This window comes from Ruditapes philippinarum, unplaced genomic scaffold, assembly GCF_026571515.1.
Source record: "Ruditapes philippinarum isolate M1 unplaced genomic scaffold, ASM2657151v2 ctg1133_1_1_1_1, whole genome shotgun sequence".
Taxonomy (NCBI): domain Eukaryota; kingdom Metazoa; phylum Mollusca; class Bivalvia; order Venerida; family Veneridae; genus Ruditapes; species Ruditapes philippinarum.
In genome coordinates, this window is record NW_026855123.1 from 160515 (window position 1) to 175115 (window position 14601).

A 14601-nucleotide genomic window follows, 5' to 3' on the forward strand; every position below is an offset into this window, starting at 1 on the left:
ACATATTAATTTCTTGAATCATTCATTTTGATTTTGGTGCTGTGTGGTTGTTACGGGGAATACAATTGGTTCCTTGGATTGTGGTACGTAAGTTTTGATAGGTTTTGTTTTTTGGTCTTCATGATAACTTTGTTCTGTTGTTGATCTTGATTATCTTTTATTGTTTTCGTCGTTTTTCTGCGTGTTATTTTACGTTGTTTGTTTTCTTTGGGAATTCATTTTTTTATGGAGGGGGTATTATTATATCCAGTTGTTTGGCGTGGTTTCTTCTTAAATTTGTGTTTTAAAACAGTTATAGATGTATGGTGTAAAATTATGTTGTCAGATTTATGCAAAAGGTCATGGTCATTGCCTTGTGCACCATAGTACATAAACTTTTATTTAGTTTTAGGTCTTCAGTGTACCCGTTTATATACTATATGCTAGTTTGTATATTTGCGATATAAATACTATATGCTAGTTTGTATATTTGCGACAAATTATATGTTGTATAGTTCTACTCATCTATGACAAAATTTCATTATATAATCATCTTAGATATCATTATATAAATTGGAATGTTTCAGAAGAAGAATGTATCGTGGAGTGAATGCGGCTAGAGCCTGTTCATAATAACTTTGCTGAATGTAAAGTTTGCAGTTGAAATCCGATGGTAGCTACAGTCAACCCTGTGAACAAAGAACATCCAAGGGAAAGACTGAACATGGCCTTAATAGACAAGTGGTCTTTATTTGGAGGTTATTCTGTTCTGTTTCATTGAAGGGTTGGTCAAGAGTGGCCCATTTACAGGGTGATCTTTATTCAGAGGTGATCTTTAATACAGATTTCACTGTATTGTGTCATTGCCGATTTTGGTCGTCACGAATGAAGTTATATTTTAAAATGATATGTGCAGATGTTTATAAATTATATGCTTCTCGAAATCAAGCACATTTTACTCACTACGGCATAAATTAAAGAAGATGTTTTCAATAATTTAAGATTTTTTTCTTTCTTTTTATCCACTTTCAGATCTAAAAATCTACAGTAGATTCTATTCTGGACAAGTAGCTAAGTAGTGCTAGATCTACTGTGAAAAATATTTTAAAGTTATCTTATAAAAAACAATTCCACTGTCTAATGAAAAGCATGTAATAATAATATTTAAATACTTTTTTTCATATAATTATGTTGATGAAACATTTATTTTAGCATGGTTTAAACGACTGTGCAGCTAGAAATGCAGCTAGAAATGCGTTATTGACTCAAACTCGTACCATGTCAGGCGATGTCCAGTTGACCAGAGAAATATGGAGTGGGCACTTCATATGAAGGTAATGGCACAAAAATCATCATACTCTTTACCCGTTTAAATCTGCTGCCAGTAAAGGACAAAGCACTTATATAATTTATATTCTATTAAAATTGATGTGACATTTTATTTATTTTATTTTTTTAATAATGAGGACCAAATTTGATAGTGTAAAAGGCGCGCTGTATCTTTATGGATTTAAAAGCAATTACATCAAGTTTAATACAAACTTTGTTCTGGTTTCGCTAAAGGAAATGAAATGGAATATTTCATAGTAGTTTTCTTTTATAATTAATAAAAATATGAACTATAGATGAGCTAAAAGAATCTAAGTTGTTAAGTTTCCTTTTTACGAAAATGAAAAGGACAGCAGGAAATAGCTTATTTCCCCACAGGTCGCCAATGGTGTGTTTCCCTTGAGGAGACAGAAAAGAAATGAGCCGCGTCATGACAAAACCAACGTAATGCGTTTGCGACCAGCTTTCATGCAGTCTGATCAGGATCCATGTTGTTCGCTTACAAACCCAATTACATATAGAAACTGATAGCGAACAGCATGGATCCTGATCAGACTGCGCGGAGGGGCAGGCTGGTTTGGATCCATGCTGGTCGCAAATCCACATTGTTGGTTTTGTCATGGCGCGGCTCAAGTAATATTTCTGCTAGGACATTTGCACAGATTACCTCCCCTGAAAATCACTAGTAACTACTTGTTCACCGCGAAATGGAAATATGAATTAGATCAGATCAAATTAAGGTAAGCTATCTATTAATATGTAAGTGAGCTTCACTGAATGATTTTTTTTGAAATTAAATACGATGAAAATTCTCAAGTGATTTTTACTGCACAACATGATTTGACATAATTATCTTAATTATGATAAGTTGCAAGTTTAAACTTAACTTTGATGTTCTGACGACAATATTTGGTATAGTGTTTTATATAATTTACGCTAAATCTTTTGTAACTAATGTAATAATGACACCTTTTATAAATATTTCAATATTTTTTATATAGATTTTAATGTTTTCTTGAATCACATAATTATAAGATAAATTATGTTATAGAGCACTCTGTATCGAGGTGTTTAAGTTCAATGCAACTTTTTCTTTATTTCATTAAACGAAAAAAAAAAATGCAATGCTTTTAAGATAAATATGATTGAGTAAACAAAATATATGCATTTAGTATGTTTGAATAAAGAATTAGATACATTTATTATGATTGAATGAACAGATTATGTGCATTTATCATGATTGAATATGCATTTATTATTATTCAATAAACGGAGTGTATGCAATTCGTTTTTGAAATTATATGTTTCGACCAATAGGAGTGCAGTATTTCAAATGAATTGTAACAGAATTATATGTGTGTAATTTGGTTAATCGACTTCAGCTTATTAGTTAAGTCTAAAATGATTTCATATACATGTACATGTATTTCGAAAACGGAAATAGGAGCCATTTGAAGATGTATTTCACAGGTAGTAGGTGGCCAGTGGTGTGGTTTGATTGCGGAAGAAATGGAAAAGAAACTAATTTCCGTTGTGGTTACTGCTGGAGTGTGGCCCAAGAAATCTTCCTCTGACGTTCCATTCTGGAAAGTGAATTAGAGCAGAGCCATTTCACATTTAAAGTAAGCTATTTAAGTAAAATAAATCTGCACTCATTGGCATTTTTAGTATAAAAATAAATTATTAAAAAATAAAATATAAAAGATCTTTTTTAACATCAACAACCAACAGCAAGAAAAAGAAATTGAAAAAAATGTAGATTGTTTTATTGATTCCAGGAAGAACAGATAGCCAGAAAATGATTTGAATAAATCCAGTCTTTGAAGTAATGGAAGGAGCATCGGAACACGACACTATCTGATTTGCAGAAGTCGAGCATATCAATAATTATGATATAATTAATTTAATAGGCTATTGCAAAGAGATATTAACGAAGGGAGAGGACCTATACATGCAGTGGTTAAGTTGTCGGTCTCTCAAAAGAAGGTATAATGGGAAGGAATTCTACTTGGTCAGTTACCATGTTTTCTTCATATGACACCAGTACTGGTTAGTTCCAGGAAGCAGACCTGAGACTGGTTTAAACATGCTTCAAGCTTTTATCATAGTCAATCTTGACTAAATATGATTTTATTGAACTTATGCAACATTTTAAATTTGACTTGATTGACAACTGAATGAGAAACATTACGAGTAGGAATGTTTATATTTAAGTCCACAGTCCAATTATGTTCTGACATAAATCTTTTTTCTTTATTTTCTTTTTTTTGTCTTTAAAAGAATTGTCTCTATAGATGGAAGAGTAAACATAGGTTGATTCTCAGTATCATTAATTTTCAATCTTGAAACAGTTAATTAATAATTATCTACTACACAAACTTTTCTATCTCCAACGTTTCGAGGGGTTAAACCCCTCTTTTTCAAGGAGTTTCAGAAACTCCTTGAAAAAGAGGGGTTTAACCCCTCGAGACGTTGGAGATAGAAAAGTTTGTGTAGTAGATAATTATCAGTATAACTGGAAATCTGTAAGAATGATGATCCCTCGGAAGCATTACTCACAAGAAAATTACATAAAATTGCAGACTCGGTTTGATTGAGTCTAACTGTTCTGCTCATCAACATTTAGATTTCTGATTGCAGTAAAATATTTTTTTTTTTACAAGAACTTTAAGGATTCAAATATATATTTTATTTATTACCACCGTAATATGTGGTAACTTCTAGCATCCCTTTAATATCTTACTGTAATTCACTTATTTCAAAAGGAATTTACTGCAAAAATCCTTATTATCACGTATATCACGTTATAAGAGTCACAATTTTAGCACCCATATCTTTAGAATAATCTCCCCTTTAAACTTAGATTTTTTTTCTTCAAAATAAAAATATTCTGCTCTAAAACATTACTTCAAACTTTAAATATATAGTTATATTCATTACCTGTATCAAATGTGATAAAGTGCATCACTCTAACAATCATATTTTCAAAATTATATCCCCTTTAAATTTTACTAAGAATTATCATTATTATTATTATAATTATTATTATTATTATTATCATTATTATTATTATTATTATTATTATTATTATTATCATTATCATTATTATTATTATTATTATTATTATTATTATTATTATTATTATTATCATTATTATTATTATTATCATCATCATTATTATTATCATTATATCATTATTATTATCATTATTATCATTATCATTATTATTATTATTATCATTATTATTATTATTATTATTATTATTGTTATTGTTTTACTCAAACTGTTGTTTCACAGGTGTGGTTCTTTAGCAGAGAAGAGGAGACTAAATGTGTGATCTTCTCTGGTTGCCTCCCCTGAAGTTCTTTACAACTCTGTGTTATTGTGGAAAGAAGACTGGTGCAGATTTTTTGTCATTCAAGGTAAGCGATTAGTATAAAAGAAAGCTGCACTCGTTGATTTTTTTAATTAAAAAAAACTATGTTAAAAACTATAAAAAAAATTAAATATGTAATAGGCTATTTAAAAGCAATATTTCAAAAGTAACAATGTTTGAAATACATTAAAGTAAACATATAATGTAACAATAGCATGCTCGGTCATGAAATATTTCTTTTTATTATTATCTATTCGCAGAATAATCGAGCTAATGCAGTATCTCCATAACTACTGAAGGGAATGGATTGAAACTTCACACACTTGTTCTCTGTGATTATCTAACATGATTGGCACAAGTTCCATAACTCTGATTTGCTTTTTTGCATAATTATGCCCCTTTTTCGACTTAGAAATTCTTGGTTAAGCTTTTGCTTGTAAGCTGGTATGTCCATAACTACTTAAAGGAATGGATTGAAACTTCACACACTTGTTCTCTGTGATTATCTTACATGATTGGCACAAGTCGCATAACTGATTGCATTTTTGCATAATTATGCCCCTTTTTCGACTTAGAAATTCTTGGATATTTTTTTTTGCGTGTAAGCTGGTATCTCCATAACTACTTTACCTTTGTTATTTTTTATCCCCCGGATATAGTAATAGTCTCCGTCCGTCCGTCTGTCCGTCCGTCCGTGCGACCTTCCGTCCGACATTTTTGTCCGGATCATATCTCTAAAAGTATTTGAGTTATCAACTTGAAGCTTCATAGGCGGATAGACCTCACTCAGGAGGTGTGCAGTGCACAAGAATGATAACTCTACCTTTCATAATTTTTGAGTTATTGCCCTTTGTTATTTTTCATACTTAATTTTTCACCTGAGTGGAGCATAACTCAAAAAGTGTTTGAGATATCAACATGAAATGTCATAAGTGAATAGATCTTATTGAGGAGGAATGCTGTGCACAAGAATGATAACTCTTCCCTATACATTTTTTTAGTTATTGCCCTTTGTTCTTTTTCATGCTATTTTGTCCGGAGCTTATCTCAAAAAGTATTTGAGGTATCAACTTGAAACTTCATAGGTGGATGGATCTCATTGAGGAGTAGTGCAGTGCACAAGAATGATAACTCTACCCTGCATAATTTTTGAGTTATTGCCCTTTGTCATTTTTCAAAATTAATTTTTGTCCAGAGCATAACTCAAAAAGCCTATGAGATATCAACATGAAACTTCATAGGTGCATAGATCTCACACAGCAGGTGTGCAGTGCACAAGAATGATAACTCTACCTTTTATAATTTTTTAGTTATTGCCCTTTGTTATTTTTCATACTTAATTTTTCAATTCAATTTTTTTCTCAAAAAGTATTTGAGGTATCAACTTGAAACTTCATAGGTGGATAGATTTTACTGAGGAGGGGTGCAGCACTCAAGAATGATAACCTACCCAGCATTATTTTTCAGTTATTGCCCTTTGTTATTTTCAGCCATCAGTATTCACATAGGTTTCAAATCTGTAATCACTATAGCCATCAGTTTTCATTACCAAAAGACCTCTTAAAATGGAATTATTCTGCTCTACTACATATACATTCTTTCAATGAGCAAACACATTCGGCGGGGGATGGCCATGTTGACATGGCTCTTGTTAAAATTAATTTTTGTCTAGAGCATAACTCAAAAAGCCTTTGAGATATCAACATGAAACTTAATAGGTGCATAGATCTCACTCAGGAAGTGTGCAATGCACAAGAATGATAACTCTGCCTTTCATAATATTTGAGTTATTGCTTTTTGTTATTTTTCATACTTAATTTTTCACCTGAGTGGAGCATAACTCAAAAAGTGTTTGAGATGTCAACATGAAATGTCATAGGTGGATATATCTTATTGAGAAGGAATGCTGTGCGCAAGAATGATAACTCTTCCCTATACAATTTTTGAGTTATTGCCCTTTGTTCTTCTTCATACTATTTTGTCCGGAGCTTATTTCAAAAAGAATTTTAGGTATCAACTTGAAACTTCATAGTTGGATGGATCTCATTAAGGAGTGCAGTGCACAAGAATGATACTAGTAACTACCCTGCATAATTTTTGTATTATTGCCCTGTGTTATTTTCTAAAATTAATTTTTGTCCAAAACATAACTCAAAAGGCCTTTAAGTTTTCAACATGAAACTTCATAGGTGCATAGATCTCACTTAGGAGGTGTGCAGTACACAAGAATGATAACTACCTTTCATAATTTTTGAGTTATTGCCCTTTGTTATTTTTCATACTTAATTTTTCATAACTCAAAAGTGTTTAAGATGTCAACATGAAATGTCATAGGTGGATAGATCTTGAGGAATGCTGTGCATAAGAATGATAACTCTTCCCAATGTAATTTTTGAGTTCTTGCCCTTTGTTCCTTTTCATACTATTTTGTCGGGAGCTTATCTCAAAAAGTATTTGAGATATCAACTTGAAACTTCATAGGTGGACAGATTTTACTGAGGAGGGGTGCAGCAAACAAGACTGATAACCTACCCTGCATTATTTTTCAGTTATTATCCCCCGCCGAAAAGGCGGCGGGGGATATAGAAATAGTCTCCTTCCGTCCGTCAGTCCGGGCGCACGAATGGACACTTGTTGGGTACCTTGAACACACGAATGGACACTTGTTGGGTAATTCTATTCATTCCGTCAGTATTGTTGGGTACTTTTGTTGTCTTATTGGGTACTTTTAAACAAAAGAAGTACCCAATAAATGCCCATTCGTAGGAACGTCCGACCTTCCGTCCGTCCTTCCGTCCGACATTTTTGTCCGGAGCATATCTCTAAAAGTATTTGAGTTATCAACTTGAAACTTCATAGGTGGATAGATCTTATTGAGGAGGAGTGCAGTGCACAAGAATAATAACTCTACCCTGCATAATTTTTGAGTTATTGCCCTTTGTTATTTTTCAAAATTGATTTTTGTCCAGAGCATAACTCCAAAAGCCTATGAGATATCAACATGAAACTTCATAGGTGCATAGATCTCACTCAGGAGGTGTGCAATGCACAAGAATGATAACTCTACCTTTCATAATTTATGAGTTATTGCCCTTTGTTATTTTTCTTACTTAATTTTTCACCTGAGTGAAGCATAACTCAAAAAGTGTTCGAGATATCAACATGAAATGTCATAGGTGGATAGATCTTATTGAGGAGGAATGTTGTGCGCAAGAATGATAACTCTTCCCTATACAATTTTTGAGTTATTGCCCTTTGTTCTTTTTCATGCTATTTTGTCCAGAGCTTATCTCAAAAAGTATTTGAGGTATCAACTTGAAACTTCATAGGTGGATGGATCTCATTGAGGAGGAGTGCAGAACACAAGAATGATAACTCTACCCTGCATAATTTTTGAGTTATTGCCCTTTGTTATTTTTCAAAATTAATTTTTGTCCAGAGCATAACTCTAAAAGCCTTTGAGATATCAAAATGAAACTTCATAGGTGCATAGATCTCACTCAGGAGGTGTGCAGTGCACAAGAATGATAACTCTACCTTTCATAATTTTTGAGTTATTGCCCTTTGTTATTTTTCATACCTAATTTTTTCCCCGAGCGGAGCATAACTCAAAAGTGTTTGAGATGTCTACATGAAATGTCATAGGTGGATAGATTTTATTGAGGAGGAATGCTGTGCACAAGAATGATAACTCTTCCCTGTACAATTTTTGAGTTATTGCCCTTTGTTCTTTTTCATACTATTTTGTCCAGAGTTTATCTCAAAAAGTATTTGAGGTATCAACTTGAAACTTCATAGGTGGATGGATCTCATTGAGAAGGAGTGCAGTGCACAAGAATGATAACTCTATTCTGCATAATTTTTGAGTTATTGCCCTTTGTTATTTTTCAAAATTGATTTTTGTCCAGAGCATAACTCCAAAAGCCTATGAGATATCAACATGAAACTTCATAGGTGCATAGATCTCACTCAGGAGGTGTGCAATGCACAAGAATGATAACTCTACCTTTCATAATTTTTGAGTTATTGCCCTTTGTTATTTTTCTTACTTAATTTTTCACCTGAGTGAAGCATGACTCAAAAAGTGTTTGAGATATCAACATGAAATGTCATAGGTGGATAGATCTTATTGAGGAGGAATGTTGTGCGCAAGAATGATAACTCTTCCCTGTACAATTTTTGAGTTATTGCCATTTGTTCTTTTTCATACTATTTTGTCCAGAGTTTATCTCAAAAAGTATTTGAGGTATCAACTTGAAACTTCATAGGTGGATGGATCTCATTGAGAAGGAGTGCAGTGCACAAGAATGATAACTCTATTCTGCATAATTTTTGAGTTATTGCCCTTTTTTTATTTTTCAAAATTAATTTTTGTCCAGCGCATAACTCAAAAGGCCTTTGAGATATCATTATGAAACTTCATAGGTGCATAGATCTAATTCAGGAGCTGTGCAGTGCACAAGAATGATAACTCTACCTTTTATAATTTTTGAGTTATTGCCCTTTGTTATATTCAGCCATCAGTATTTACATAGGTTTCAAATCTGTAATCACTATAGCCATCAGTTTTCGTTACCAAAAGACCTCTTAAAATGCAATTATTCTGCTCTACTACATATACATTCTTCCAATGAGCAAACACATTCGGCGGGGGATGGCCATGTTGACATGGCTCTTGTTGCCCTTTGTTATTTTCAGCCATCAGTATTCACATAGGATTCAAATCTGTAATCACTTCAGCCATCAGTTTTCATTACCAAAAGACCTCTTAAAATTAATTATTCTGCTCTACTACATATATATTCTTCCAATGAGCAAACACATTATGCGGGGGATGGCCTGGGCATGTTGACATGGCTCTTGTTATTATTATTATTATCATTAATTATCATCATTATTATTATTATATTTAATATAATTATTATTATTATCTTTTTATCATAATATTATAATTATTATTATAACTATTATTAATATTACAAAAACAATGTATTTTAATTATCATTATTATTATTTTAATCATTATTATTATTATCATTATAAAAAATAATTAATATTATTATTATCTTTGTTATCATTAATTATCATCATAATTATTATAATTATTATTATCATCATCATTATCATTAATTATCATCATGATTATTATTCTTGTCCTTCTGTCTTATGTATTTGTTAGACTTGTGCTCTCCAGTTTTATTAAAACAGCAAGTTGCTCTTGTGAAATAATGAAATGAAGGTCACTAAGTGTGATTAATATACACATAGGGGTTTATGAGTTATGGCCCTTTGTTACTTTAAAAAGGGTGGATTTTACAGAAAAATGACAAAATTTTGAGCCATACTTGATACATACATTGATGATGCTATTTTAAAATTCTGAAGGAATCTTTTCTTTACTTTATTATAGGAATGTTCCAGAATATGGAAACATTTATATAGAACAACTGCGATTAAAGAAGAGTAACACTGGTACAGAATGCGGACAATGTGAAAACATCATCTAAAGATGTCAACATCCTATTAAAATCATTCGCAATTCTTCTGACAATTTCATAATTTAATCTTTACTGTCTTCAGTACATGATGTTTTTAAGACTTTTAGTTATATAATTGCGTGTAATAACCATTTTCATAGTTCCATGGCAACCAGTGCCTACCATTGCATTGTTTTGCTCCCAGAAATACCAGTTTATCAAAAGTTTTGGCAATTTTATCCTGCTCTGTTTAAATTGTTGTGACACATTATTTTAGTTTATATATACATGTTATAATTCACAATATACAGAGAGCAATTCAAATATTCTTAAAAAACAGGTTTAGAATGAAAGACATGTCTTATGAAATTCTTCTCCTAACACATTATTTTGTAAACATTGATCATATATATTAGTCGCAGGATTTTCACATACTGTGCAATACAAAAAAAGCCATATATGCATTCTTCAATTGGATCATGTGACTAAATTATAAGTTGCGCTGAAAGAATTTCCACATTTTTCTTATCAACCGAGAAATGCTTTCCAGTTTTATTTCACCTTTTTTTTTAATCCAGAAATTTCATGAAATAAGTATCTATCTGAAATAATCATTTGTGAAATATGGGTGAAATTTTGCAAAGTTTATATTTTTTCAAAATTAACAACAACCTTGTGTGAAGCTTTGAAGATAAAAGTTTGGCTAACTTTGGGTCTTTAATAAATCTCTGTATATAAAGATAAAAATATAACAAAACTATATTTTCAATTTATTTTTTACATTTTATATAAAATTTATTTATTAGAAAGATTTTTGAAAACATGTACTTTTAATCTTTTCATTTTTGCTGTTTGTTCTTTTAGAGAAATTTCAATTTAAGAGTCATTTCTAATATTTAAGTTCTAGCCTATATAAAAGTCATTTTACCTACTGTTCTCACTGCATTTTCAACTGTTTTATAACCTATAATATATTTGCAGCACTAACATTTACTGTTGGGTAAAATGAACTTTTATATAAGGGAATTGAAATTGAAAAAACAAATATAAACAAATAAAGCTAATTAAAACAGACAAGTTTTTAAACTTTGGCTGAAAAAAAAATATTTAGAAGCAGAAAATGAAACAAAACAAACAAAAAATTTAATGAAAAAAAGTTAAAAAAATGAAAGTGAGAAATTCAGAAAATAAGTAGAAATGAAAGATAAGTTTAAAGTTTGCTTTTACTATGAATTATATCAATCCAAAAATCATGTGAAAATGAGTAATATAAAAATATAATCTTAAAGCTACAGACACACACAAGGTAGTTATGTCAAAAATTAAAAAACTTTTTAAATATTCCCCAGTATTTCAAAAATTATTATTATGGGTAATTACATTTTAAAGGCAAATAATGATGCCTCAGAAATACATATTTTTTAATTGTTTAGAAATGTGGTTTGTAATGTTTTAATAATGGATTTAGAGCATGTTAGATATTTTACAACTGAAGAAAGTAAACATGAAGTAATGCGACATTATTTTTATATAGTAAACAAAATATTTATTTACTACAATTATACCAATTGCCAACACAAGGTAATTCATATACATGTATGTGGCAAATAAATATTTCTTTTGAAACTGTAACAAAATGCAAAAATTAATGCAAGTTGTTGAGAAATAAATGATGGGATTTCTGAGGCATAATGGGCAATTAAAACATGATTTTTCAATAAAATGATAGTATATATTAGGTATAATGGGCCTTTAATAACATTTTAAAAAAGGACCCCAAAAACATTGTTTTTTTGTTATGAAAGTGAAATAAACTTGCCCATTACTATTAGGGTGTCTGATCTTTTTCAAGAAATGAAATCCTTCCAGTTCATAATTTAAGGTCAATGCTCCAAATAAAAATACATTACTTGTACTAGAAAGAGCATCAAAACACAAGGTTATCTGATTTGTACAAGGGGGCATTTATAATAAGTGTTAGTTATTCCAAGTTATAATGGTCTTTTAGTATAAATACTGCAGCTTAATATTGAAAATATAAACTGAAACATTTTAATAGTATTTAAATAATGGTAGGATGAAAATGCCAAAACTTTTATAAGCGAGTATTTCTGAGATAAAACAGATAACCAAGATGAAATGAAAAAAAATCAATGTTGGCTAATTTTGATTTATTTTTCTTTATAAACATTTAACTGATTTTTTATCTTAATTATTATGAACATTTCTCTGAAAACAATTCTCATTACTTTTTGGAGTTCTCAAACTGATTAATATCAATGTAAGTACAAACATATAAAGTTTACATTTTTGTTGAAATTTAGTATTTGATTAATACAAAGACCAGTATTTGTGTCATATGGTAGACTTAAATATTTTGTTATTTTAAATAAAAGTTACTTAACTTGGTTATGAATTTTGTCATTAATGCCTATTCTAATTTTGAAAGAATAAAGAATCCTAAAAGTTTTTCTTCTATTTTTAAGAATTTACCATGCAATTTGCAAAAATGTGCAATGTTATCAGTTCAACAGTATACTCCCTTTGAGCCCTTAAACCATTTACAATGTTATCAGGGGAGGCCTCTTTTACCAAATATTTTGAGCCCCTTTCATCCCTTAGCCATTTGCAATGTTATCAGGGGAGGCCACTCTTGCCGACTATATCCTGGGACCCAACAGTTACCTCCCTTTGAACCCCTTAAGCCATTTGCAATGTTATCAGGGGAGGCCACTCTTGCCGACTATATCCTGGGACCCAACAGTTACCTCCCTTTGAACCCCTTACGCCATTTGCAATGTTATCAGGGGAGGCCACTCTTGCCGACTATATCCTGGGACCCAACAGTTACCTCCCTTTGAACCCCTTACGCCATTTGCAATGTTATCAGGGGAGGCCACTCTTGCCGACTATATCCTGGGACCCAACAGTTACCTCCCTTTGAACCCCTTACGCCATTTGCAATGTTATCAGGGGAGGCCACTCTTTGCCGACTATATCCTGGGACCCAACAGTTACCTCCCTTTGAACCCCTTTCGCCATTTGCAATGTTATCAGGGGAGGCCACTCTTGCCGACTATATCCTGGGACCCAACAGTTACCTCCCTTTGAACCCCTTTCGCCATTTGCAATGTTATCAGGGGAGGCCACTCTTGCCGACTATATCCTGGGACCCAACAGTTACCTCCCTTTGAACCCCTTTCGCCATTTGCAATGTTATCAGGGGAGGCCACTCTTGCCGACTATATCCTGGGACCCAACAGTTACCTCCCTTTGAACCCCTTACGCCATTTGCAATGTTATCAGGGGAGGCCACTCTTGCCGACTATATCCTGGGACCCAACAGTTACCTCCCTTTGAACCCCTTACGCCATTTGCAATGTTATCAGGGGAGGCCACTCTTGCCGACTATATCCTGGGACCCAACAGTTACCTCCCTTTGAACCCCTTACGCCATTTGCAATGTTATCAGGGGAGGCCACTCTTGCCGACTATATCCTGGGACCCAACAGTTACCTCCCTTTGAACCCCTTACGCCATTTGCAATGTTATCAGGGGAGGCCACTCTTGCCGACTATATCCTGGGACCCAACAGTTACCTCCCTTTGAACCCCTTACGCCATTTGCAATGTTATCAGGGGAGGCCACTCTTGCCGACTATATCCTGGGACCCAACAGTTACCTCCCTTTGAACCCCTTACGCCATTTGCAATGTTATCAGGGGAGGCCACTCTTGCCGTCTATATCCTGGGACCCAACAGTTACCTCCCTTTGAACCCCTTACGCCATTTGCAATGTTATCAGGGGAGGCCACTCTTGCCGACTATATCCTGGGACCCAACAGTTACCTCCCTTTGAACCCCTTACGCCATTTGCAATGTTATCAGGGGAGGCCACTCTTGCCGACTATATCCTGGGACCCAACAGTTACCTCCCTTTGAACCCCTTACGCCATTTGCAATGTTATCAGGGGAGGCCACTCTTGCCGACTATATCCGGGACCCAACAGTTACCTCCCTTTGAACCCCTTACGCCATTTGCAATGTTATCAGGGGAGGCCACTCTTGCCGACTATATCCTGGGACCCAACAGTTACCTCCCTTTGAACCCCTTACGCCATTTGCAATGTTATCAGGGGAGGCCACTCTTGCCGACTATATCCTGGGACCCAACAGTTACCTCCCTTTGAACCCCTTTCGCCATTTGCAATGTTATCAGGGGAGGCCACTCTTGCCGACTATATCCTGGGACCCAACAGTTACCTCCCTTTGAACCCCTTTCGCCATTTGCAATGTTATCAGGGGAGGCCACTCTTAGCGACTGTATTCTGGGACCCAACAGTTACCTCCCTTGGATCCCCTTACGCCATTTGCAATGTTATCAGGGGAGGCCACTCTTAGCGACTGTATTTTGGGACCCAACAGTTACCTCCCTTGGAAT

The 14601-nt window shown here is 33.2% G+C and overlaps 1 long non-coding RNA gene across 1 annotated transcript; it reads left to right on the forward strand.

Annotated features, from left to right (window-relative positions):
• The first annotated feature begins 682 nt into the window (after positions 1 to 682).
• On the forward strand, positions 683 to 12569 carry LOC132742164 (uncharacterized). Its single transcript, XR_009627396.1, has 5 exons — positions 683 to 807; positions 1192 to 2048; positions 2779 to 2930; positions 4606 to 4730; positions 10095 to 12569. It is a non-coding gene; the product is annotated as an uncharacterized LOC132742164 (long non-coding RNA).
• Positions 12570 to 14601: the final 2032 nt, after the last annotated feature.